This window comes from Ambystoma mexicanum, chromosome 2p (assembly GCF_040938575.1).
Source record: "Ambystoma mexicanum isolate Mex_15411 chromosome 2p, UKY_AmexF1_1, whole genome shotgun sequence".
Classification (NCBI taxonomy): domain Eukaryota; kingdom Metazoa; phylum Chordata; class Amphibia; order Caudata; family Ambystomatidae; genus Ambystoma; species Ambystoma mexicanum.
The window spans coordinates 52,208,321-52,221,485 of NC_090923.1; the positions used below are offsets into that span (position 1 = coordinate 52,208,321).

Consider the following 13,165-nt stretch of genomic DNA (forward strand, 5'->3'; position numbering starts at 1 on the left):
CTCCTCCCTCTGCTTGGCAAAGTGTCTCCCCCTCAGAGGTGGAGGTAGCTGAGTGAAGGGCTCAAGAAGGAAGGTATTTCGGCAGAGAGTATGGATGTAGTGTGGGCCCGACCCGAGAAAGCCCTGTGGATGATGCAAGGGGCTTGAATTTGATTCTTGCAGCCGCCAGAGAGATTTCCGGGATGGAGAGATACTGTCCCTGGGCTTGATGCCAAGGATAAGTCTTGCAGTCCTGTTCTGGATTAGTTGCATGGGGCGAAGAGTAGAGTTGGGTAGATTGATAAAGAGCCTGTTGCAGTAGTGCTCTGAGGAGGTGAAGATGGAAGTGGGCCTTCTTCGCAATGTCTGATGAGAGGAGAGCGTGGGATTGAATATGACACCAAGGTTTTTTGCCTCACAGGAAGGTGATGGTAAAAGGCCCAAGGACGGCTCCCAGAGTGAGCGGGAAAGCAGGAGCAGGGGTCCCAATGAGAAGGATCTCCGTCTAACTGGCATTAAGGTGGAGATTGAGGTGCACCAATCCTGAATTCTGGATACAGTTGGGGAATGAGCAAGGAGAGGCTGAGCGAAACTTGAAAGAGGCGGGTCATCCACATAACACATTAGAAAAGAAGGTGGAGATCAGGTGGGCTAAAGGGGCCAGATAGACATCGAAGAGCCAAGGTGAGAGGTTAGAGCTCTGGGGGGGGACACCACATGTGGAAAGATGTGGTGGAGAGAAGGGACACAAGTTGGACCTGGGGGGTGGGGAGTGGGGGAGGATCGGTCCAGGAGGAAGGTCAGCCACACCAGGGCCTGATCTGTTATGCCAAGGTTAGAGAGATCTTCATGGGTGTTCGGGAGAGCATTTTCCGTCCCTCTGGCTTCTCTGAAGCCAGACTGATCATTGAGACCAACCTATCCAGCGTGGAGAGTAAGCTGCAAGATGGGCCGTTTTTCCAGGCGTTTGCTCAAGAAAGACTTTCAGAATCAATCGATAGTTAGCCGGACAAGTAGGATCGGCAGAAGGCTCTCTTTAGGAGGAGGTGCACAAGGGAGTGCTTGAGGAGAGTGGAAAGATCTAGTGGCGAAAGTGATTTCAGAAATCTGCCAAGGCTGGCAATGTTGTCCGTGATGGTTCTGAAAGAGCAGAGCAGCACCTGTTTGGACGATACTTTTGCAGAGAGGGGGAAAGCAGGAGAGGGAGAGGCACCAAAGGGGGACTGAGTGAGGTAGAGGAAAGCGAGGACAAGTGTCCAGAGTTTTAGCGGTGACATGAGGCCAGAGCCTGGGAGGGAACTGGAGAGGTGAGACTGCAGTGGGACTGGCCTGCTCCTTGCAGATTTTAGAGTTTGGCCATGTTGGAGGCCACATGGATGAGGGATTGTATATGGACCCATTACATAGTCTGCATTGCTTTTGAAGCAGGCGGCAGCCCAGCTTGTCAGAGGATGCGCCCAAAGCCCTCCACATCCTCTCAACCACCCTGCACTTGTGTTTTAGGGTGGCGAGGTCAGAGTTATTCCAAGAGTTGCACTTGGAGGTAGGCTTCAGATGGTTTCTCATGACCCGGGCAAGGATGACCAGGGTGTTGGTAATTGAAAGATACAGTTTAGAGGGAGCTCTGTCAGTGTCGGCCACTGGCGTAGGAGGAGCAGAGAAAGAGAAAATAGAGGCAAAGGCATCCACTGACGCTCGATTCATGGGACGAATGACCGAAGTAGGTGTCAGTGCTGGGGTAGGCTTTGCCTGGGGGCAAGAAGCTTCAGGTGGGAGGAGCGCAGAAATGGTCAGGCCAAGCGAGGAGTTGGTGAGAGGGTTAGAGGGGGGGTGGTCTGAGTGTCGTACCAGAGGGTACGATGGAAGGGGAGGGAGTGTTGCAAAGGGAGATGAGCCCAGAAGGATTGGAAGCAGCCACATGGATGGTGAGGTCTCCGAGGAGGAGTAGTTGAGGTAGAGGCAAGGAGTGGTCAGCTCATTTTGAGCGAAAGAGGGCGACCTGGCCAGGTGGCCTGTAGATGGTGGGCACAGTCAAGGAGATGGAGAGCCTGCAGACCAGACATTCAAAGGCGGAGTAGGCCTGCATAGGAATGACAGAAGCAAGGACCAAGGTCAGGGCCACACCACCTCTGGGTCGGTTGGTTCTGGGTTCGGAGAGGCTCTTGTAGCCCTCGGAGGAGAGTGTCAAAACTTGTGACAGAGCTGGCCATGAACCATGTCTGAGCGAGGACATCCAGGTCAAGGTCTTCGAGGAGGTGGCAGTTGTCAGAGGAGTTTGACAGCAGAGCGAGAGTTGAGCGTAGCGACGTGGAGCAGGTTGCCACATTTGAAAGACTTCCGTAGTGGGGTACAGGAGCGAGGTACACCCAGCAGAAGCGGTAGATGGGCCCTAGACTGGGCAGAGCAGCAGCCTGAGGTGGCATAGGGGCCAGAGAGGAGGACCTGGACTATAATGGTACCGTTTAGAAAGACCTTGTTGAAGAAATTTTGACAGCAATGGGAGGAGGCTAAGCGGACCTCCCACTGGGTAACGCCATTGTTGGGAGAGGATGAGAAAGGAGAGAACAGAGACCATAGGAGGGATCCATAGGTTTGGTGAGGGAATGACTGAGGTCTGTCTGGAGGAAGCACTGATGTAGGTATTGACGATGGGAAGGTCTGGGTTGGAGACTGGATAGCCCTCTTGGAAAAATCTTACTTCAGTCTTAGTTGGGGGGGATGGGATAGATGATAGAAGAATAGCGGTTAGAGACGATGGGCGAGCGGAGGGGGGGAAAATCAAGAGTACCATAGAGGAAGGCACGGAGAGAGGGGGGTAGAGATCTCGCACAGTAGTGAACACAACAAGAACCAAGGTAGGTGAACAACCTTAACCACAGTGGAGTGGGAACCTAGAGAGTGGGAGAGAGCCTAGTGGACACAGCAAATGGGTACTAACCGATGCCAATAGTGAACGGGAACCTAGAAGGGGAAACTGACCTAGAACACAGCAGTTAGTCGTGAGGAGGCACAGCAGCGACTTACAAAGTACAGCTGACCGCAGGAGCTGTTAGCCTAAGGTTGCATAGAGACGGATCGCGTATAAGCCAGGTGATTAACAGTACGTGCAAGGCTGTTCAGTTTAATAGAGAGCAGTTGTGGCTGCTCCCACTGCCTGCACCTTTCTTACCTTTGGGGCGCTGCTGGTCTTGGCCTCTATACTTTGACTTGGAGGCAGTCTCAGCCGTGATATCCAAACGTTACCCTCCTGTTTCTAAAGGCAAGTTAAATTTAGAAGTTGAAAGTCGAAGCACATACACTAGAACAAGCTTCTGCTTGTGTACTTTAATCACTTGGTAATAAGCACCAACATTAGTCAAGTTAGCCATAGGCGTGCATGATCTAGCACAAGACCTTGTGCTTGAAAGTTGCTTGTACACACTCGTCCAACTTCCTACAAGTAGTTGGAGGTTCTAAACGAGCATTATTTAACAAACGTTTGAGTAGTTCTACAAAACAAACATCTAAATAGTGGTCATAATTTGCCAAAGATTGGTTTGTGTGGTCAAGTATGCGTACTTCTCTATGAACTAAGCAACAAATGTATTCATCCAGCTTAGGCTGATAGTTTTGGGGCAGGTAAGTCGGCCACATGAAAAGGCTACGAGACGAAACGCATCCCTGTTTCAAGCACCTTTAAATGGCAATCTCCTTCGTAAAAGCACCAATCAGACTGGTGTACAGACCCACTGGAATCTGGGTGTAGCATAATTAATTTTAGGCTTTCTACCCACAAGACAAAATAATGCCACAGAGGTTCTCTACATACCGTGTCAAGACTGCTGTCCAGTCTAGGAAAGCAATGTCCCGACAGGGAGAGGAACAGTGTTGGCTTAAAAGCTGTGCGGATGGGCCTTCAATCACCTTAACCCAAACAGGCCCACCCCTAAAATAGCAAGTACATGCTTGTACATAGTCTATTGTACAATGCTCCAGTTAGATGGTGTTGCAGGACCAAACTAACCCAAGTTTCAACATTACCACATCCGTTGTTCAGATCTTTTATACATTTTTGCAACAGTTCAAACCCTCTGAAAATACTTGATTGCAATCCACCCCCAAACGTGATTGGACACAACCCTCTTCAAAGAAACCACATAGTTTCCCAATTCTTACATTTTTATTTGCCAGGTTTATAGGAGTAATTTTCAGATTATATTGACGTGCCTCTTATGATTCATCCGCGGTAGGTAATGACAACAACACATGGTTAAACATTGCTATTGAAAACATAATGTATTACTAGCAATAACTGGCCTAAGCCGTTTAAACCATAACTCTTGATTAGCACATGGGTCATATGGACATTTCATGCAATATGAGGAGGCAGGGTGAATGATTTCTTTTCATTTGTGACGCTATCTCATTTCCCAGGTCACTATTCCATTGAAACTTTCCAATTTACAAAACTCCTACTTAATTGCAAGATTGAAACTCCTAAATGGCTTTAGGCACCAGCTTACCCTGTGCTTTACTACTGACAAAAATAAATAATGAATACTCTCTTGGTCCCACTCAAACAGGAAATTATATCTTCTATACAAGACTTATCAGACCATTAAAAACTCAAAGCTATTTCTGCAGCTGCTGACCGCGAAGGCTGTATTCACTTACCTGCTTCTGCCGTCTGCAAACCTGTTTAGAAGTCGAAGTGCATTTTGCGGTTGACCCTAACCTCGTTTCTGATTTGTGGTGAAAAGGCCACTAATATTGATATTCATGAATTCCACATGCATTTATATTCATGCATGTTTTTACATTTGGTGGATTTAATACTTTATAAATATTAGCTCGCACACAAAGATAATTTCTGTACAATAAAGTAGCACTCGTGCTTAGTTCGCCACACTCCCCGTCATTAACTTATTTTGTTAGTACGCGGTACAAATGTCCTTTAACATGATCACCACCGAAGTGGTCCCATGGCGCTCTGGCGGCTCTGAAAGAGCAAGGAAGGGGGGATGGTGGGAAGGAGGTGTAAAAGTGCAAGAGAGCAGTGATATGCTGGTGGCAGCCTCAGCCCGGTGGATCCGTTGGCTGGGCCTGGGGTGTATTGCGGCCGGTTGTCATCGTGTACTGTTGAGTCTACGTGTATTTTTGTTTTGTTATTGCCATGAAGTGAGGTTTGTGCGGTTTGTTGTGCTGTAGGTTTGTGGTTGTGTTTGGTTTGGAGTTTGAGAGATGTATGCAGAGGGGGAAATTGTTAGTGCAGTTGGTTAGTTGGCATCTCTATCCTGACTTGAGGCGGTGGGTTTCTGTAATCTCCCCAGATGGGTTTCGGTAGCACCCCTATGCCTCTGTCCTGGCTCCATCCAGCCTTCAAGTTGTCAATCATTGGTTATCATGAGTGACCAGAACTACCATTTTGCTTGGACTTTATGTGCGAAAGGTGTGTGGCTGCATTAGTCGAATCAAAAAAACCTACAACTTAGAAGTTTGGGTTTTGATACTTTTTTTGGATGAACTAAAAATTTTAGGCTGCATGTAATGCTGTATTTATTGCCTTGTGAAGTCAGAGATTATCGTCAGATAGCAACACCATCTGATGAACCAGCTCTTCACTACAGCATAATATGTTCAGTTAGTCCAATTAATTGCAGGTTTGATTGTAAAATCACAACCATATTGTGCAGTTTTCTGCCCATATTAGGCATTTCCTAGATGGCGAAGCATAATCCTTACATTATTTTGGGAGCACCCAGTCCATGTTCAGGGGTTCACACACTTGTGAATATTGTTTGAGCTAAACAGAATACTGTGAGTTCTGAAGCATCAGTGTAAGACTGTCTCCATACAGAGGGTAATATGGCAAAACAGAACTTTAATTTGTCCCTCTGGCGTTCACTTATCTGGTCTCAAAGGTATGATCATGAATTCAAACACAATTCAGGGATTTGTACCTCGAACTTTGTGCCCCCAGAAAGATGGGCCGCACCGGCAGAAGCACCACACCAGCATAGTTGAAGCGTGGACCATTTGGGGGAATATATATTTATATAATGTGAGTAAGGGTTTGAGTTCGATGTATGCAAGAAATGTTAGGAAGGCATTGGCACTATTGCATAAGTGCATGATGTCCCCATCTGCGCCTCCATTTCTAATTTGAAGCACAGAAATGGGTGGGTATGGCTCTGTTCTTCTGGGTCAACAGGTGCTTTGTTGCCAGGGGATTCTGGAATGCCTGAATGTAAATCAAGAGTTTTTGCTGGCCAACCCAGAGAAGGTAAAACGAAAACTCTGGCAACATTGGATCCGTACCATAGAAGATAAAAATTGACTGTTTACAATCTGCACTGTTGAACGCTTGTAAGGGGTACGATTGTTTGCCTAGTACTTGAGACGTTTCCCCTGTACCTGTATCAAGCTCGATTCCGCTTAAATATACACCCGACTAAAGAAATGTGAGGGTCTATAAAAAAAAGCTAATGGGATCTGTAGATTTTGAGAAATGGAAGCCAATCTGAGACGCTAGAACATACTATAATGTTTTTTCCAGGATTGACTTCAGCACAAACAAGGTACATGGGCAAATGGATCAGAGATGGGCAATGCCAAGAGGTGGAATTATTCTGAAATCTTTTGTTTAGGGGTGAGAATTACCCTGCAATGTTCTGATTTGTAAAGTTTTTTTAAATAAATGTTTAACCTCTAATTTGGAACACGTGGGGATCATTTAGGATTTTTGTTAGAGGGACGCATGTTTTAATTTGATGAAAAATATTGATTATTGCGATTGGTATGAGTTGGGGCTTTTTACTTGGTGTGATTTAGTTGCGCCGAGGATGTCTTGATAAAGGTTTGTAATAAACTGTACATCTTAACAATAACACAAATAATGTAAGTATGGTTAAATTTACCATTGGAAATATATTTTATTGGTTTGAACTACCTTTAGTAGTTGAGATTTTTAATGCATGATGTTGTAATGAAATGACACAACACTAGTCTGTCATATCATGGTCATGCACCCACCAAATACTTGAAACATGCAGAGCCATCCTCACCATTTACCTCATCGTTGCCAAACCCCCTTCGGACGTGTGAGCCGGTGCCGGAGGTCCCCAGGATCATGTGGTCCAGCGTGGTACTCTTCTAAGGGGTAATCATGCTGTGTGTGTGTGTGTGTGTGTGTCCGTCCCCTGGAGGTGGCGGGGGGAGAGAAGAGTGCCAGAGGGGATAAGGAGCAAGGTCGAAGACCATGGTGGGGGATATAAACCAGGGGAGCTGGATCTGAAATGAGGGGACATGGGAAAGGGGGTTCGCGAGGAATAGGGATCAGTGCTGTGAGAAGACCAAAGAGGGGGAGAGCTGCGCCTGTGGTCATTGGGAGAGTGGTAGCAGAGATCACGTGACGGATAAGGATGCAAGCTATGGGGGTGACCTTAGCCGAGAACCAAGCGGGGAGAGGATTGGGCGATCGCGGTGGAAATGAGTACGGAACCCAAGAGGGGGGGGGGGGGCGGTGGCCATGGGGGGGAGCCAGGTTGTGGCCCACGGGGGGGGGGGGGTGACACTGTCAACCATGGTGCGATGCTAGCCCAGGGGGGTGGGGGGTCTGGCGACCATTGGCGGAGTGCAGACGGAACCTATTGGAACGCAGGTGGGCCCCGTGGTGTCTGGGTGCAAGTCGGGGGGGGAACCATGACCATGAGGAGAATGTAGCCGGGACCCATTTCGGGAGCAGGGGTGGGGGGGGGCGCCAGGGGAAGGGATATTCTTAGTCCAGCTTGTAAGCTCCTGTTGGACCATTGTAGCAATCCTGTTGCTGCTGACATCAAGAAATGCTATGGATCTTTAGTTGTGATGGTGGCTTTGGTCTGCGGAATGGTGGAGAACTGCACAATTCTACCAAACGACGTTTAAAGAATGTTTAAGCAAGCACTTTGGCAAGACTGTCCGTCCATTGGCTGTAGATTTAGTCCGTATTCTCAGAATGTCCCGATTATCCGTTTTGGTGAGTTGCTTCACAGGTAGGCGTATTAGTTAATTTGCATATTTACATAGGTCATTGCAGTGTTCAAGGTGGCACAGATTTCGTCAATATTTTGAAAAGCAAGATGCATAGCACCACTCTTTTAAACCTCAGACCAGAAGTTGAAGCTGCAGTACCTTTAATTCAGAAAAAACACTGGGCCCATTCACTTCACACTTGGCAGTAGGACGGCCTTTATCATTCCCCGAGTGGCGTGAATGTGTGGTGTTTGTATAGACAGGTGGCCTGTCTTTAATGCAGGTGATTTGGTTAGCTCAATACACTCTGGCACCATCCCCTGTTCAAGGTGCTAGGGTATATACAACATACAACCCCTAGACTAGTACATTTTTCATGGCCTTCGCCCTGAATCCACTTCCTGATATAAACCCTATTTTACACTTAAAATAACTGGGACGTTTAAGTGTGTGAACTCTGGGTTGGGACTGGTCAGATCCAACATCCGGGCTTTGTCACAGAATAAAGGGCTATCCCAGATTGATCTCTATGCATTGTTATTATGGCCTCTTGGTGGACAGATGGTGTACCCTGAGACTTTGAATATGTGAAGTTAGCGGGAAGCTAAACCAAATGTGATACACTGGGCCAAATTATTCCGGGTTTGTTGCTGTGGGAAAGTACTAAACATGTCCTTTTTTTCCTCTTTAGATCTACCGAGGACGCACTGGGAGCAGAGCATATTGGAACTTCACACCACCTGGCCTGTGTGAAGGTAATGGATTGGATCATTGTGTGCCCATTGATTTGACAACGCGCACCACCCATGGGTGGCGGCACAACCTGCAAGAATCGTCCCCGGTACAGAGATGTCTGGCAGTCCAGCCTGGCTGCCTTTTGGGCGGCTGAAAGCAGTGTGCCGAATCCTGCTGAGTATTGATTTAGGAGCTGGGACGAGGGCATGCTCTCTAGTGCTGCTGGAGTTGACTACAGCGAACCAGCTGTGGGTGGGGGTCTCTGTGTGGGGGCGGTAGATTGGGGGAGGATGGAAGCGCAAAGCTTTTGGAAAACACACATGCCCATAGTATAATCTGTAATTTCCCTCCAGATTCACAAGCACACACAATCGTTGCTCACAATCAACTGATATCTGCTCTGCCAAGATCCTGCTTCTGGCTTCGTTTGTTTTAAAATGTTGCCCTTGTATTCTGCAATTGGCCAATGAGCTGCGAGACGGAAATCCAGCTGGATAAGATGGTGGACAGATAGACTTGGGTTTTCTTCTCCAGAGTTCGCACACAGGTGGTCGTGTTTTCACAGGGCTTGGGTCCAGGGACTTGATTACATTGTGGCGAGCGTTGAGACGGCAACCAACGAGTTTTACTCCAGCACTTGCAGTCAATTGCACCAGCTGAGTGCAGTATCTGTCTTCCCCAGACGCAAGCAGGCTGTTTCCGCAACCCCGAGATGCATTCTAATGACCTAGATAATTCCGGTTGTAAGCCAGGATTGTGATTTACATTTTTTAAAGTGTTTTTTTCTTAACTTTCCCCTCAAAGGCATTCTCAACACGATTATCCTCTATACCAGCCTGAATGTGTTAGTTTCCCGGTAGTGCCATATGGCAGTGCCATTGACCTCCAGTGTTCCGCTTTCTCCCAGCCACCTAATTGTTGCCATGTGCTTACCACTCACCTGCATTAAGATAGCAGCATACACTTTTTTTTTTTGCACCTCCTTCGCCCTAATCCATATCTTCCTGAAATCTTACCATTTGGTGGGGGTGGGTAGCTTGTTTTTGTGTAGTTTTCTTGATATCCATTTTCTTTATATTAACACACTTCTGTTAATGTTTGAATGTTATTTCCCATTAAGGTTTCATGAAGTTTGTTTCTAGGGAGCAGTTTTTGAAGGGATTGTGTCCTCCGACGTATTCCTTATCTTGAAAGATCACTTCCAGTTTGCTGGCCTCGGAAAAAAATTTCAGTAGAGGGCGCTGCGTGTCGACGTCCCTTGAGTTGGTGTCTCTCGACAGCCTCCGTATTGGCGCCGACGTCATCGTGCGTATAGGCTAGAGCAGCGTCCGTTGCTCAGTTCTGTTTTTCTGCGCTTCGTGGCGCCTCAGAATCGTGTTGCTCAGTTCTTCAATTATTTCTTATTATTCCTCGAAGATATCTTCTTTATTCAGTGGCTTCCTCTTCCGAACCGTCGACCCCACGGTCCGGCTTCAAAAAGTGTCGAGATTGTGGGAAGAAAATGTCGTTGATGGATCCTCACAGGATCTGTTTATGGTGCCTGGGATCAGAGCATCACTGTTAGGAATGCAAGGACTGTATGTCAATGACGGCAAAAGCCTTTAAGGAGCTTAAGGGGAAGCTAGAAAGAGATAAGACTCATAAAACTTCAACTTCGAAAGGTTCCTCGGCAGAGTCGAGACATTCGTCTCCTCACCGTCATAGGAAACGTTCCCGTTCAAGGTCTCGAAGCAGGTCCCATCAGTCTTCGAGATCTAAACACTTGAAAAAGAGGCGTCGTAGATCTCACTCTTTATCTTCTTCCACTTCCCCGGAAAGGGTCACCTGCCCCACGAAACACAGCTCTCCAGCTAAGTGGGAGAAATTCTGTAAAAAAATTCTTAGTGGCTAAAGGTGATAACCTGGGTGAAGGACACAAAAAATTGAAACGCCGCAAGTCGTTGCACTTGGCAAAAGAAACTGCCCGAGAGCGTCATGAAGCCTCGAGCAAAGGCAGTAAGAACGCTTCGACGCAGTCGTCGAAGGTTCCTTCGACTCATAACTCTGCATCATCGACGCCTTTATCGAAGGGTCAGTCGACACAAATCTGTCGAATCGATGCCGTCTTCGACGCTGCTGTCGACACAGTTAAAGGACAGACCTACTGCTGTTTCTACATCTCAGTCAGTAGACGTACCGAGGGCTTCGACCATGACCTCGACGATGTCGTCGATAACCTTGACGACTCAGAGTAGGATTCCGATCCTCTTGAGTTCTTCGAGGCCTCTTCATACTTTTTTCGACGCCTTTTTCGGTTTCATCAAAGCCTTTGACTTCCGCGTCAACAACTTCGACGTTTTCTCAACCGGTGACTACAAGCTTGGCCCCTTCTGCTCTATAAATGGTTTTTAAACCATACCCAAGGTCCGATTATTTCAGAGCTTTGTCCTCTATATATGAGGAAGGGGAGGATTCTGACCATGAAAGACTCTTTGGGTTACAGAGGACCACTACACCTATGCCAGAGGAATTTATCTCTGAAGAGAACAGATTGAAGGACCTACAAGATGCTTTGCATGAGGCAAGTGGTTTAAATACTTCTCCAGTAATAGAATTCGCTAAACCAGACCCAGGGGAACATGCTGAGCCCCCTTATAGGTCCTTAATGGCCAGAATAATAGAGTTCATGGGGTGGTCTACACCTTCACCGTCTTCAACAGGATGATTTTACGGACCTTTTACTTAAAGGCCCACAGGCAGATCCCGTGATTCCCTTTCATGCTACATTGCAGAGAAAAATATCTGTCAACTTGGAAACTCCTGAGGTTATCCAGGCAGTTAATTAAAACCTATATTTGGCAGATAGGTTTTAATTATCTGCTTCTGACCCTGAATATTTGAGCAAACATCAAACTCCAGAGAGTTGAGTTGTACAAGCAGCACCTTCATCGAACAGTAGATCTGCATACCCTACTATTCCACAAGACGGGGATGATAAAAGGTTTGACGCTATGCGCTATGTCGGAAAAGGTCTTCTCGGCATGTAGCATGGCGCTTAAATCCATTAATGCTACTTACACGATTGCAATATTCAGCCATATACTTTGGGAGTGTGCTTCATCTGCGGCTGTCTGTCTCCCGGAAGGAGAGGAAAGGGAAGCATTTCTGAACATCATTAAAGATGGTAAGGACGCAATGTGTGAGTCCCTTCAAACTGGCATTGATTCTGCTAACGGTATCAGCAGGGCCATGGCGGCAAGTGCTACAATCCGCAGATTTGCGTGGTTGCGAAAGTCTGGTTTTGCTCCAGATATACAGGCCAGACGTTTGAATATGCCCTTTGACGGCACTTCTTTGTTTGGTAAGAAGGCTGATGACAGCCTAGAGAAGTTACAAACCTCCAAGGCAGCAGCGAAATGTCTTGGAACTGCAATCCGTCAAACTCTGTATCGCCCCCCAGGAACCTCTTGGAGGGGTAGGTCCTTTCGCTTTTATTCCGCATTGGGAAAAGGCAGAGGACAGCCGGCTCAAAGGGGCCAAAAAAGATTAACCTGCGGTTGATGGGTTAAAAGTACAAAAGCTGCAGCAGTAGCAGGTGCCTCCTTGCCCTCTGCATCTGCCACCTCTAAACCACTCTGAGGTCTCTCCTCGCAAGACACCAGTAGGGGGGCAGTTTAACTCCACATCTGACGGAAGGCAGGCTATTACGTCAGATGCTTGGGCATTGGAGACAGTTGCCCAAGGTTACTGCCTGCCCTTTCTACGCACCCCTCAGCCATCTGCCGGGGAACAACTCTTTGAAGTTTCCAGATCCGCTCCTTTCGCAGGAGATTCTAGACCTGCTAGAGAAAGGTGCCATAGAACCAGTACCTGTAGCGGAGAGGAACAAGGGTTGGTATTCCCCCTACTTTCTAGTACCGAAGGAGACCCATATTGGACTTACCAGAATTGAACAAATTCCTCAGGAAGGACAAGTTCAAGATGGTAACTCTCTCAGATCCTTCAGGCCCTCCGACTTCAGGATTGGCTGGCAGCTCTAGACCTTCAGGATGCTTATTTCCATGTACCAATCCATCTCAAACACAGGAAATACCTGAGGTTCGCAATTGGGAACTCTCAGTATCAATTTCGAGTTCTGCCATTTGGGCTGACCTCTGCCCCGCGGGTCTTCACCAAGCTGATGTCGGTTGTGGCAGCAAGTCTAAGGAGGGAAGGGATCCATGTCTACCCCTACCTAGATGATTGGTTGATCAGAGCAGTATCATTGGAACAAGCTCAGATCCAACTAGATGGTTTGCCACTTCCTTCACAAACTGTACTTCTCCCTCAATTTAAAGAAGTCACAGATGATGAGATCACAGAGACTCCAGTTCATCGGAGCGGTCCTGGACACTTCCCTGGGGAAAGCCTCGCCAACAGAGGTGAGGGCTCAAGATATTCTGCAGATTGTTACCAAGTTTCAAAATGCCCAACGTCTCCCAGC

The 13,165-nt window shown here is 47.4% G+C and overlaps 1 protein-coding gene across 5 annotated transcripts in view; it reads left to right on the forward strand.

The window, feature by feature from the left end:
* The window catches only part of SETD5 (SET domain containing 5), an 875,459-nt gene that overhangs the window by 193,682 nt on the left and 668,612 nt on the right, over positions 1-13,165 (forward strand). For all 5 annotated transcript variants that reach the window (XM_069643234.1, XM_069643237.1, XM_069643236.1 and 2 more), the window contains exon 2: positions 8,660-8,723. The gene's annotated coding sequence lies outside the window, so the exon portion shown is untranslated. The remainder of the gene's footprint in view (positions 1-8,659; positions 8,724-13,165) is intronic.